Below are 12,715 nucleotides of genomic sequence, written 5' to 3'. Positions count from 1 at the left end.
CAAGGCTAGACCTCGGACAGGCGTATCAACAGAAGACTGTTGATGAAGAAACAGCTGACTTGTTGACGGTTACAACACATCGGGGACTGTTCCGCGTAACCCGTCTTCAATTTGGCGTGGCAGTGGCAGTGGCTATCTTTCAGAGGTACATGGAAGAACTGTTGCATGGAATTGATGGTGTTCTTGTGTTCTTGGATGACATCTTGATCGGTGGAAAGGATGAGGTGCAGCACAATGCTCGTTTACAAGAAGTGCTCAAAAGAATTCATGAAGACGGTCTGCGACTAAAGTTTGACAAATGTCAATTTGGTGTTGAGGAAGTGTGTTACTTGGGATTCCGTGTGAACTCTGCAGGTGTGCAGCCGACAGAAGACAAGGTGCGTGCTATTCACAAGGCCCCAGAGCCGACATGCAAAAAGGAACTTCAAGCCTTTTTAGGAGCTCTGAACTTTTACAACAAGTTTCTTGAAGGAGCAGCTCATGCCTTGGAGCCACTGTACCGGCTGTTGGACGAGGGTCGCGAGTGGCGTTGGATGGAAGCTGAGGCGGAAGCATTTCGCCAGGCGAAAGATCTGCTACAGTCATCACATGTTCTGGTGCACTATGATGTCAACAAACCCCTAGTGCTGGCCTGTGACGCATCCCCGTACGGACTGGGTGCTGTGTTGAGTCATGTGTGCGAAGATGGCAGCGAGAGACCGGTTGCATATGCGTCGAGAACTATGAGTGCGGCAGAACGGAATTATGCCCAGACAGACCGAGAAGCGCTCGCCATCGGCTTTGGCATAAAGAAGTATCATCAGTTTCTATATGGGAGACATTTCAAAATTGTGACAGACCACAAACCCCTCTTAGGACTGTTGCACCATGCCAAGCCCATTCCCCAGGTGCTATCACCACGGATGCTGCGTTGGACCCTCATGTTATCGGCTTATGACTATGAAATTGAGTATCGACCAGCGGAGAAGCTTTCCAATGCTGATGCATTCAGTCGTTTACCACTGAGAGCCAGTAGGGCAGAGGAAGAGGAGCAGCGTCTTGAGGAAGTAGGGATGCTGGAAATGGCGCCGGAAGTAGCATGGAACTCTAGGAAGGTGGCAAGATTCACGTCAAGGGATAAGCTGTTGGCTAGAGTCTGCAATTGGGTGCAGCATGGGTGGCCAGAGGGTAAGCTGCCAGAAGAGTTTGCAGCGTTTGTGAGCCGCAAGCATGAACTGTCGGTGTACCAAGGTTGTTTGCTGTGGGGCAGTCGTGTGGTCATTCCAGAGCCAGCTCGACCGTATGTCATGGACATTCTTCACACAGCTCATCCAGGAATTGTCAAGATGAAGGGGCTTGCCAGAGGAGCCGTGTGGTGGCCAGGAATCGACAGAGATGTTGAGCAGAAAGTGAGAGACTGTGCACGTTGTCAGGAATCCAGGTCTGCGCCAGCAGCTGCAAAGATTCACCCTTGGGAATTCACCAAGCGTCCTTGGACAAGACTACACATCGATTTTGCTGGGCCCTTCCAAGGCAAAGTTTTCCTCATTGTGGTGGACTCTCACTCAAAGTGGTTGGAAGTGTGCCGGATGAATTCCATGTCGACAGCTACAGTTTGTGCGAAGCTTCGTTTCCTTTTTGCTACCCATGGCATTCCAGAAACTGTTGTTTCTGATAATGGCACTGCCTTTTGTTCGGAGGAGTTCAGAGACTTCATGTGCCGGAATCAAATCCGACATGTGACCGTTGCCCCATATCACCCTTCTTCGAATGGTCAAGCAGAACGCATGGTGCGCGAAACCAAGGGAGTACTCAAGCGAATGGTTGGAGGCGATATCGACACACGTCTGGCTAGGTTTTTAATGACCCAGCATATCCTGCCTCATGCTACAACAGGCAAGAGCCCGGCCGAATTGCTAATGGGCAGGAAACTTTCAACTGTGTTAGAGCGTCTGCATCCTGACCTGCAGTCCAGTGTGCAGCAGAAACAAGAGCAGGTTATGCAGCGCCGTAGCCAGGCAGTGCGACTGTTTGATGTGGGGGATCGAGTGTTTGTGCGCAACTATCTCTATGGGCCCAAGTGGTTGCCGGGCATTGTGGATGCTGTCACAGGACCAGTGTCGTACTTGGTCGTCACCAAGGACGGTCGTCGATGGAGACGTCATGTTGACCAACTCAGAAGTCGTTCTGCCAGCTACGCATTGGACAGTTTCGCTTCTGGGATGTGTGAAGAGGAGGAACCGCTGGTTGCTTCCCCGGCAGGGTGTTCCGGGCTTGGCATTCCTTCAAGCCTAGAGGACCCTGGAAGACGGGACCAAGGAGAAAGACTGGAGGAGGCTGCAGCGCCTAGTACCGAATCTGCTTCCTGTGGTGAGGACCGTGAAGCGAGTGCTTCCCTTCAAGTCCAGCGACCACAGCGCCAACGCAGCCGCCCTGCGTATCTGAAGGACTTCGTGACGTAGGGGGGAGGAGTGTTATAGCGGGACAATCTTTAGGGCCAAGCAACCCTGAGCTACCATGTGTCACGTGTTGGCGGCTTCCCCGCCAGTCTGTACCCTGCTACCAGCAATAAAGGACGTAACAAGTAGATTTTGTTTTCTGAGTGTAAAACCCTCCTGCCTGCTGCTATGCTACTACGCGTGAAGAAAAGGGTTCAGATGGGAGCGGGAAATGTGACATACGAGTGCAGAATATATATAAAAGCGACCAAAAATATGCAAAAATTAGTCTGCTTGTATTATGGCGCAGATGTTTTATGCTGTTATACTAAACGCCTTTAGTTACAAAATGTCTTAGGCACTCTGCGGAAAATATTTTGTAAGTTGTAGTAGCATACTACGTAACATTATGACGATACATCAATGTTAAAAATGAAAAAAATAATGTTACATCAATCCCAGGTGAAAACTTGTTAATGGGAATCGGCTGGTTTCTAACAGTTCCATCTGGTCCCAGAAGAAAGCCTTCCGATTTGCTGCTGGTTCGGGTGGTCCCAGCAGGGCACCAATTTTGTTCTCCTATCTACATGGACCCAGAAAAAAACCGTCTCGTTATCTGTTAGTGTATATGGTCCCAGTAGGATGCAGCCGGTTTTGCGTTGGGATCTTTTGGTTCTGAACTGGGATCCGCTGGTTGCGCTCACAGATAGTCTTCAACTAACAAATTTTTTTCAGCTAAACCTTTTGCCTTCATAACTGCATAACTGGCGCCAAAATTTAATGCAAACACTTTGCCTATTAAACCTATATCCAACTAACATCTGTGGAACACACCCTTCGTGAGGGTGTATACTAAGCATATGGTGATATAGTTTGAATGTGACTTTTTGTTGCTGCTCTTGTTGACGCTTGACTTTTAACGCTTTGATCTTTGTAACTTTTTAGACTACTGGCTGCAACTACTGGTTCCAGCAGATGCAAGGAACGGGGCATTAAATCATTTGAGCTGGGACCTTTACAAGAATCCCATTTGAATATTTCCACCTGGGAAAAAGAGTAGTTTTAACATTGGAAGCAACCGTTATTTAATGCTCAATTTTAAACATTATTACAACGTTAAAAATTATCATATAATAGTATATGTTGTATCATAGACATTACTTCGTTGCTGTTTAAATCTTACACGGAACAGCATTACAAATGTATTTAAAGCACAGGGCCTCAGAGCTTTTCCAAATGTTCTTACATTACAGATGTTTTTCAACTAACAGACTTTGCAACTAGATCTTTTAGATTGTACCTGCCACAAACTGCATTCACAGCTCCGTTATTCTGTTAGAAAGCTTTGCTTATTACCCATTAGTCCCTATGACTCATGAGACACCCCATATAAGTTTGACTTCATGGTATTCATTTGGAGACAAGTGTATTGAGCTGCATGTTATGCTGTACTATACATCTCGAGTGTCACTCTCTTTTCTTGGTCCTTGCAAAGTAATGTGCACCTTCACAAATGACAGGCCTGCTTGCTTACACAGGGTTGTTTCACCATTTTCAAGAATGTTGCATTTACGTTGTTTAAATGCTGAAGTAATGTTAGGGAATGTTATTTGAATGTTTATTCGTAGTACTTTATAAACATAAGAAAAAAAAGAACATTAAGAACATTCAATTAGCATCTGACTGAAAGAAAAATGTAATATTGTTGTAATGTCTCTCCCAGGTTTCACAGAAACCATTAATGATGTTCTCTAAAATCTTCTTTTCTGTCGAACTTAAACTTACCAGAACCTCAAAACAGAAGACGAAAACACAGTGGTCTCGCAGACGCTAGTATAGTAAGAGCCTGGTCCTTAAGGGTAACGGAGTAGTGGATTCCAAGAGAAGGCAAGCAGGGGGCGGCAGAAAGCTAGGTGGGCGGATGAGATTAAGAAATTTGCGGGGATACGGTGGCCGCAACTGGCGAAGACAGGGTTAATTGCAGAGACATGGGAGAGGCCTTTGCTCAGCAGTGGGTGTAGGGGTGTAGTCAGGCTGATGATGAATTCCATCACTAGGCCGATCAGCAATAATGCTGTGACGAGTAAGCGAAGACTGCTGTCGAATGTTGGCTACTGGGGCAATAAAGATTGTGTCAGTCTTCACGCAAAGTTTCGTTCGGTTTGGCTTGGTTTATGGGTGTTTCATGTCCCAAAGCAACTCAGGCTATGAGGGACGTATTGGAGGGCTCCAGGAATTTTGACCATCTGGGGTTCTTTTAACGCGCACCGACATTGCACAGTACACAGGCCTCTAGAGTTTTGCCTCGATAGAAATTCGGCCGCCGTGGCCGGGATTGAACCCGTGTCTTTCGGGGAAGTAGCCGAGTGCCATAACGGAGCCACTGCAGCAGGCTCACAGTAAGTTGGTAAATTAATCTTATATAAATTAAGTTTCTTTTGTTCTGTTCTGTTATTTTTCATTTCCATGTCTCTCCTGATCAAGTTACTTTATTTCAGTCCAACTGCTCACCTGCCTCACCTCATCAGTGATTTTTTTTGGCATGTGAAGGCTCTAGACAAAGGTTTCTGTTCAGTGAACAGGCTCTCTATAATCTGAACAGCTATAACCTGAACTCAGCGCAAGTGATTGACACATTGATGCTGAAAATAAAGTGATTCAGACATCTGTCATGTAAGAGGCTCTTCATTTCTATCAGACTGAGTCTTCCAAACATTGTATGTTACATTCAAAAGGGCCTTCAGCATGGCGTAATGTGCTCGCGTTAAGTTCTTGAGCACAGAAAGCATGCGCTATGCAGCTCGAATGATACGTAACCTTGGTGCTCGTGCACTGGTGCGCTGCTCAGTGTTGTCACCACAGGCTGCGACAGGACCACTGACTAGAGTTCAGTGCAATGCATTCGACACACACTGACAATGCCATGCTGATGTAACATGCTCATCAATTCCCTACGATCTCTCCCTCCACTCCCTTTCTCTCGTTGACGCACCACTGTATGAATTTTCTTACTTCCATTTTTAATCACCACAGTCACAAGTGTTCGTAGCATAGAAACACCAGTAGCGCCATCTGGCGACATATCTGGGAACGAAACACCGGTCTGAGCGAAGGGCGAAATCATCACCTTTGCCCTGCGTTCCCCATGAAAGAAGCCCCAATACAATATTCTCCCAGTCTCTTCACCTCACATTCAGGCAAATAAGTGACAGCAATATCTTTCGCGCTTGAACACTGCCCCCAGCTCATACGCCAAATCCTGCCTGGAACACATCATCACATGTAACGCATTTTCACTAGCCACCAAAAGCAAAACAGCAGTGGCATCATCATTATGCATAGTGCCAGTGCTTTTTTTAACTCTGCAGCACAATAAATGTGGTGCACCGAGCACGGCACATGCTGCAACAATACATGATCTGAAAGCACTAAAAAAAAAGCACTTAAAGAAAGCACCGTAACTGACATAGCCTTCACTACAAGAGACAACTTGAGGATGATGCCCAAAGCAAACTCAAGCTTCATGTTTAAAGACATGCGCATGATGGTGAGTGCTTCCCAAATGCCTCTTCACGTAACAAGCGGACTTCATGATGAGTAAGCGCAGGTAATAATTTCGCCAACACCACATCCGCGCAGGCAAAGGAGTACAGTCATGGACAAATGTTTACGTGAAAGAGGTTCACAGAAACAAATTAATTCTTGTGTTGGATCTCTAGCCAGTCAGTTGACATTTGTTCCAATGAATGCAGTATTCACCTTCCCTGATGTTTCCGTGCTTTTCACTGGCCTCATTTGCCTGATAGTGCTGAACAAAATTTCTTTTCATATATCCCTTCCCGTAAACTTTTGACTAAGATTGTACATATGACATATATCAGCAATGTATACATATTAGCAACGAAAGTGCACAAGTAGTAGAATTGGAGTGAACCCAATTTTGTGTTTAGCTATTCACAACTTCACATTTATTAAAGGGACACTGAGGAGAAATTGAAGTTGGCTTGTATCGATAGAATACCAGCTCCTGATTACAAAAACGCCACTCATACTGACAACAAAGCTGTTGTAACGTAGAAAAGAGCAAGAACCAAAATACAGGTATCGCCGACACAGGCCAAACTCGCAAGTACAAGCGTGATGACGTCATAGGACAAAACAGTGTTGCTAGAACCAATGGTTCTAGCAACTCTAGGACCCGAGAAGCCACAAATCCCTGAGGCGCAGCCAATGCATGCGCAAATGTCCTTGACGTCGCCAGATGGCGCCACGTGCCCGGCAGCTATGCGCGCTCCTGAAGCATCGGGACCAATCAGCGCCTGTTTTCCGGCGGTAGGCGGGCTCCCGGTATTCCGCTAGCGGTAACAAGGTACACGGTATGCTAAAGGTGTCTATTTGCGAGAACTTCGTTGACGACTTCGAGAACGAGATCCATCGTAACGCTGGCAAAACGCCAGTGCAAACGTAATCGAAGCGACTATAGCGACGGCCGCAATAGCCAATAGATGCCTTCAACGTGCGGCCGGCGGTAGCTTTCTTTTCGGCTGCTGCTAGGCCGCACTGCTGGCCGCCAGAAATCACAGAGTCTGCGGTACGTCATGCGCACGTCATGTTTCACGTCACTTAGTCCTGTGTCGTCATAGGAGAATCCCAAGTTTGAATCAGAGCGGTGGGAAAAACTTTTTCAACTTCGAATCCAAATTTCTTAGAAATAAATGCATCTTTCGCTGACGGCCAAGTGGCAGCAAAGCCATGAAATGCCAAACTATCGGATTTTACTATAAAAAAAATATTAATAGTGCTCTCCTCAGTGTCCCTTTAATAACTGAGAGGCCTCTGTTGGCTGTAACTAGATGTAGCTGAACACATCATGGACAAAATGTTCTTGTGCCTGAAAAAGACAAATAGAAGGAAGTTTATGTACCGTTCAAGAACACCACTTGAACAAACAGAACAGCCTCGCTTCACTGTTTTAGTACTCTACAAGGTTCCTACTGCTTTTTCCTCGCTTTGCTCTTCACTAACCACCTTATTTACAAGCGAGTAATTAAAGGGACCATGAAAAGAATTAAAAGACGCTTGTAAATGTTAGAAGTTATGCTCAGAAGCACTGACACCAAGTATGAGTCTTCGGAACTGAGCCGGCAATTTATTATGGATTTTTAAAAATCGTGTTTTTTAAAATTCGCGGGCCGATTGGTGTCTTCGTAGGGAGCGATTTTGAAACCAAAACCGGGAAAACAGACGTCACTAGTCCCATGACGTCGGTAGGCCACCACACGCTGTCATTCGCTCGAGCCGCGGCAGCTACGACGTCACGGGCACACTTCCGGTAGCGGTGAAAATCGTCTGCTCGAGGCGCCGCGCGACCCCCTCGGGCAAGCGCGGGCCAGGGCATTGCCTTCACGCATATGTTTCCAATTTACCTCTGCCGCCTCTTTCTGCCGGGAGTTCGGGAGCAAAGAAAGCGCCGAGACCGGAGACACGCTGCCGACGCACGCTGCTCCTCGGGAGTGCGACAACCGGAAGCCGTAAACCGAACGTCAGCGAATGACGTATTCATGGGCGGAGCCCAGTCCCGGAGCTGTTTTCTTTATTTTTTCTTGGTGCTCCGCGCGTATGAGTTGAGGGGGGAGAGGAGGAGCGTGATTTTTAATCGTCTATAACTTCGTTGTTATTCATGCTAGCTCGAAAATTCTTTCGCTGGGGTGACGGGTGATGGATTGCCTATCTTTACGTAATCTCAATTAATTTGTTTCATAGTCCCTTTAATGAATTGCTTTCTTTTCACTTCCTGAAGATAGGGGAAACATTTTCATGCAGGAAACAGCAGAATCTCAAATGATATGGCTGTGGTTGTCATGTATTCCTGCGAAGTCCTCATCAGAACGCGTTACAAAGGCCTCAGGATAAGGTAAACTCATTTTCAGAGTGTGATGGACAATACTGCAGATCCTGGCAAGTAGAAAATACACATCCGACTAGTAATGACATTCAAAAAAAGACGAGGCTTATGTTCCAAAGACGAGAAAAAATATTTATAATCAAGAGAGAGGGGAAAGAGGGTCCTGCACAAAGCGGGGCCAAGAGGCTGACGATCAGTTAGTGGTTTCAAGTTAAATGTGCCAAGATCTGCTCTCTTGCAGTGTGGGGAGCACTGCTGTACGACACATCAACAAATTACAAAGGTGCAGCTAAATGACTACAGTAAGAGTTATATGAGCTGCATGGTAGCACAACATAATGAAAGTAGCCGATTTTTATTTATTTATTTGTACCTCAAAAGCCCGCAAGGGAGCATTACATAAGGAGCGGGCTGAGTTAAGTATTAAGTAAGTAGCTCTTTGATTGCTGCCTTGAAGCAGTCAGGGGTGTTATGAAGTACAATGGTGAGCAGCCTTGTCTAGAGCGCTCGGGCGGTGCACTTCCTTGCAAACAAATCCAGATTTTGTGGCAGCCTCTAGGGTCCAGCTGCAACGCTTGCACGGAAGTAGCGCCAGATAACCTCGTAAACAAAGCAGGCACGAAAACTTTGCCCTGTAATGAGGGGCTGCTCTCTAATTTCGGTTTTTGTTACCAAGTGCGCACTGCTCAAGCGCTCTAGACAAGGCTGCTCACCACTGTACAGTTCCTATTGGCAAGTTGTTCCACTCTCTGGTTAAAGAATGACTTGAGATGGGTAGAGGTGGATGCTAGAGTTGGATGCACGGATTTCGGGTGGTTAATATGGCATGAATGACAGTATGCTGGGGTGATGACGGATATGCTCATCAGTGAATGGTAGAATTTATGATAAAGGCCAAGGCAAAGATATGCCTCCTTTGCTGCTGATTGCCCCTGCGCTGTGGAACCGTGCACTGACAGCTGCTTCCTCGGAGGAAGAATAGCAGATTGTCGGTGACAGGAAGTGTCTCCCTTGCAATGAGAGCTGGAAGCAGTTTCTGCAAGTGTCAACTTTTAAGCCCACTTCCACAGGAGCATTGACCCATAGAAATAAGGAAAAGATGCGGAGTACGAGTACAGGTACCTCCTTATGCAAATGCACATTTTGCAATCCACGCGGCCAAGATAATCAGTGATTTTGAAGCACTGAAGGAATATGAAAGCGACGATTAAGCAGGCAACATGTCTAAAAGTTGAGAAAACTGCATTCCTTGGGCATTCTGAAACAAGCTACACGCTTGACCAGCGCTGGTGTCATAAGCACATGTTTGTGCGCATTCTAAACGAGGCGGCTTTGCAGAAAAGTGCATGTAAACACAGTAAACTTCCTTATATGAAAATAATCAACAGAAATAAACCCCAATTCATGCTCCTTCCCACAGAATTCGTGTTTTCCTTTGTTTTGAATCATAGCAATCTCAAAGAATATAAGTTCCTTTCACATTTGTGGGGAACCGATAGCAACTGACATTTTAAAGCAGCAGTATGCATATAAAATTATGATAATGTTTTAAAAATGCTCAGTTCTCTAGGCAGCTTCCACAAGAAACCATGTGAATAATGGGCTTGGCTCTTATTACCCACATCTCAGCTGCCAGAAAAAAAAACAACCTAGAATAGCCTTTTTCTTAAATGCAGCAAATTTCACCCAAAACGGTGGGAGGAGACAACCAATCTCTCACCCAGTACTGTGGCGGCTTGCCGCTCTGCCATCGGCGGAGTGATACGTAGTGATCGGTGAAAGCAACGAGTCCACGCGTATTTTTATTTCCGTGGGCCTAATTTGCAGCTATGTAGTCTCTGACTAGATCTATTTACTCACGGAAACCTAGAAACCAAAATAAAAGCGAAGGCAAAGCCGCCACGCGACTGCCTGAAAGGCACTCCATGCGTTGGTCAACTCCTCCCACCGTCTGCGGGAAATTAAAAAAAAAAGAAGACAGGAGCTGACGTTAACCCGAATTTAATTAGGGAAATCGGCCACACAGGGTAATAACTCAAAGTTTCTAAGAATGCTCAGAATATGTAGATTGAGTTCCCAGGGCAAAAAGACGAGTTCAGATTCCTCTTCAGTGCACCTTTAATGAAGTCATTATAATGCGGGAGGCAAACTAACTGAACGCCCCTCGCATTTGGATCAGAAACCAAGAGCTGGACCCAAACTAAATCTCTTTCAAATGGCACCCAATTCGAACCTGCACTACATGGCAGACAAGAGGCACCCGGCCGTGGCCACATTCTCAAGGCTGCCTAAGCTACATGTGCCCGATTACCCACCCAAACTAGCTCATTCCTGCCACTGAGGCCAGCTTACCTACAAGTGAAGCAATCAAGGTTTTGTATGCGCATACGACCTCAGACAGGCTGTAGCTGCTTAGCAGTTAAAACTAGACCATTTCGATGGGCTCATATCAAAAGTAACTTGGCAAAAAGACAGCCTGAGCTCATCACAGCATTCAAAGGGCCAGCAAATCATTAAAGGGATCCTGAAATGATTCTGATGGTCATATTCTAATGCAACAAATCTGTAGGTGAGGTTTTAGTCAGTATTCGAGTCAAATCTAAAAGCTTTGCGTGGACCCTATAATTTACAAATAACTTTTAAAAATTGCTGCTCGCAAACGATTAGGGCAACACCTTATCATGCGTTCTTAGCAGTCCCTCCCCCTATAATGAGGAATCTAGGTGATTCTTCTCACTAGACTTGTCCAAGTGATGTGGGTGGGACTGGGTGCAGAGGGGTGCAGTCCTAACCTGTTTTTTGTATATTTTTTTCAGGTATGATGTCGGGGTGTCGGAGAGGAGGAGCATCATTTTTAATAGCCTACATCTTCAGTGTCAATAAAGCTAGCTTAAAATTTTTAGTGCAGTGACGAGTGATATAATACTGATCGCTCGTGCGCTTTTTCTAACCTCAGCAAATATCACTTCATGGTACCTATATCTTGCACACAGACTACACGAGCACACAGTAATGCAGTTTGTTCTCAAACAAATGCCACAAAAAATTGGGTATTCCGCCAGAACAGGTACCAGCAAGCTTTTGTGCTGTTCAGCAAAACCAAACCTCAAAAATAAGCAGAGAGGGAAGAACCTGTGCATTTGGGTACAGTAGCCATGCTTTTGAAATAAGCATAATTAGGTAAGGTTTGGTTTATGTTTGGTTTATGGGGTTTAACGTCCCAAAGCGACTAAGGCTACGAGAGACGCCGTAGTGAAGGGCTCCAGAAATTTCGACCACCTGGGGTTCTTTAACCTGCACTGACATCGCACAGTACATGGGCCTCTAGAATTTCTCCTCCAAAGAAATTCTAGCCGCCGCGACCGGGATCGAACCCGCGTCTTTTGGGTCAGCAGCCGAGCACCATAACAGCTGAGCCACCGCGGCGGCGCTAATTAGGTAAGGAGTTATGCACACCAATGCACAGGCATTGCCGTAGCACAGGCTAGTGACAATGCCAAACATTTAAAACTAGCTTTAATGCAAGGAGTAACAACTGATCAGCATGATAGCAGGAAAGAACTGATCCAAGTGATTTCTGTGCCTCTCATACTTTGCCACACAGGCAATCTCAATGCACATGGAGTCGATGGCCATTTAAATTTTCAAGGCCTATCCAGGCCTGTCGAAGCCACATAGCAAATTTCAATGATCACCGAGCATGCAACATGACAGATGGTGATAAGCGCAGAAACATTTAGTAGAAACATGAAGTGAAGCAGTAATAATAAAATGAAAGTCGCATATTGAGGTAAGTGCTATCTTTAATTAAAAGTTGGCTTTAAAAAAGCCATCCAAATACTTCATTATTCAGCAAAATCCATAGACAGCGATGGCGGATAACAATAGGCAACAATACACACCTCCCTTCAAAAACATTAATTTTTCGCCAATGAAGCTAACACATGTCAGTGACTTTTGCGTTCACAGCCACAATAATTGCAGCACTTGTGAAGCACCTCTTGGCCTAAGCTGTTGTAAGGCATACTAAGAAACGAAGACAAGTGAAACGCAGAGGTACGACACACAACAAACACGATGTCATTACAGTCGGTTTCTTTACATGCAAGTTAGAGGAGCCGTCATTCTAACTATTAAAAAAAAAATTATTTCTGGACTTGTTCGTGCAGCCTGAAATTCTGCAATTAAATCAAGAACAATTTCTGTTTGTTTAGAGCTTTTACATATAAATTTCTTTCAGCATCTACTGGGTGTGAGGCTGCCCACAAAGGATCTCAAGACTGCAATGGCTCTAGGTGGACCTCCACAGAGGCGAGCCCCATCGCGCTCGATGGTAACTGAAAACCATGCAATTGAAAACCCACTGTGTGGCACCAGCCAAACGTGTGAGCAC

This window comes from Amblyomma mixtum, chromosome 2 (genome assembly GCF_055824585.1).
Source record: "Amblyomma mixtum isolate Tamu chromosome 2, ASM5582458v1, whole genome shotgun sequence".
NCBI classification, from domain to species: Eukaryota; Metazoa; Arthropoda; class Arachnida; order Ixodida; family Ixodidae; genus Amblyomma; species Amblyomma mixtum.
The sequence above is the reverse complement of the archived record's forward strand: the minus strand, read 5'-3'. Positions refer to the sequence as shown.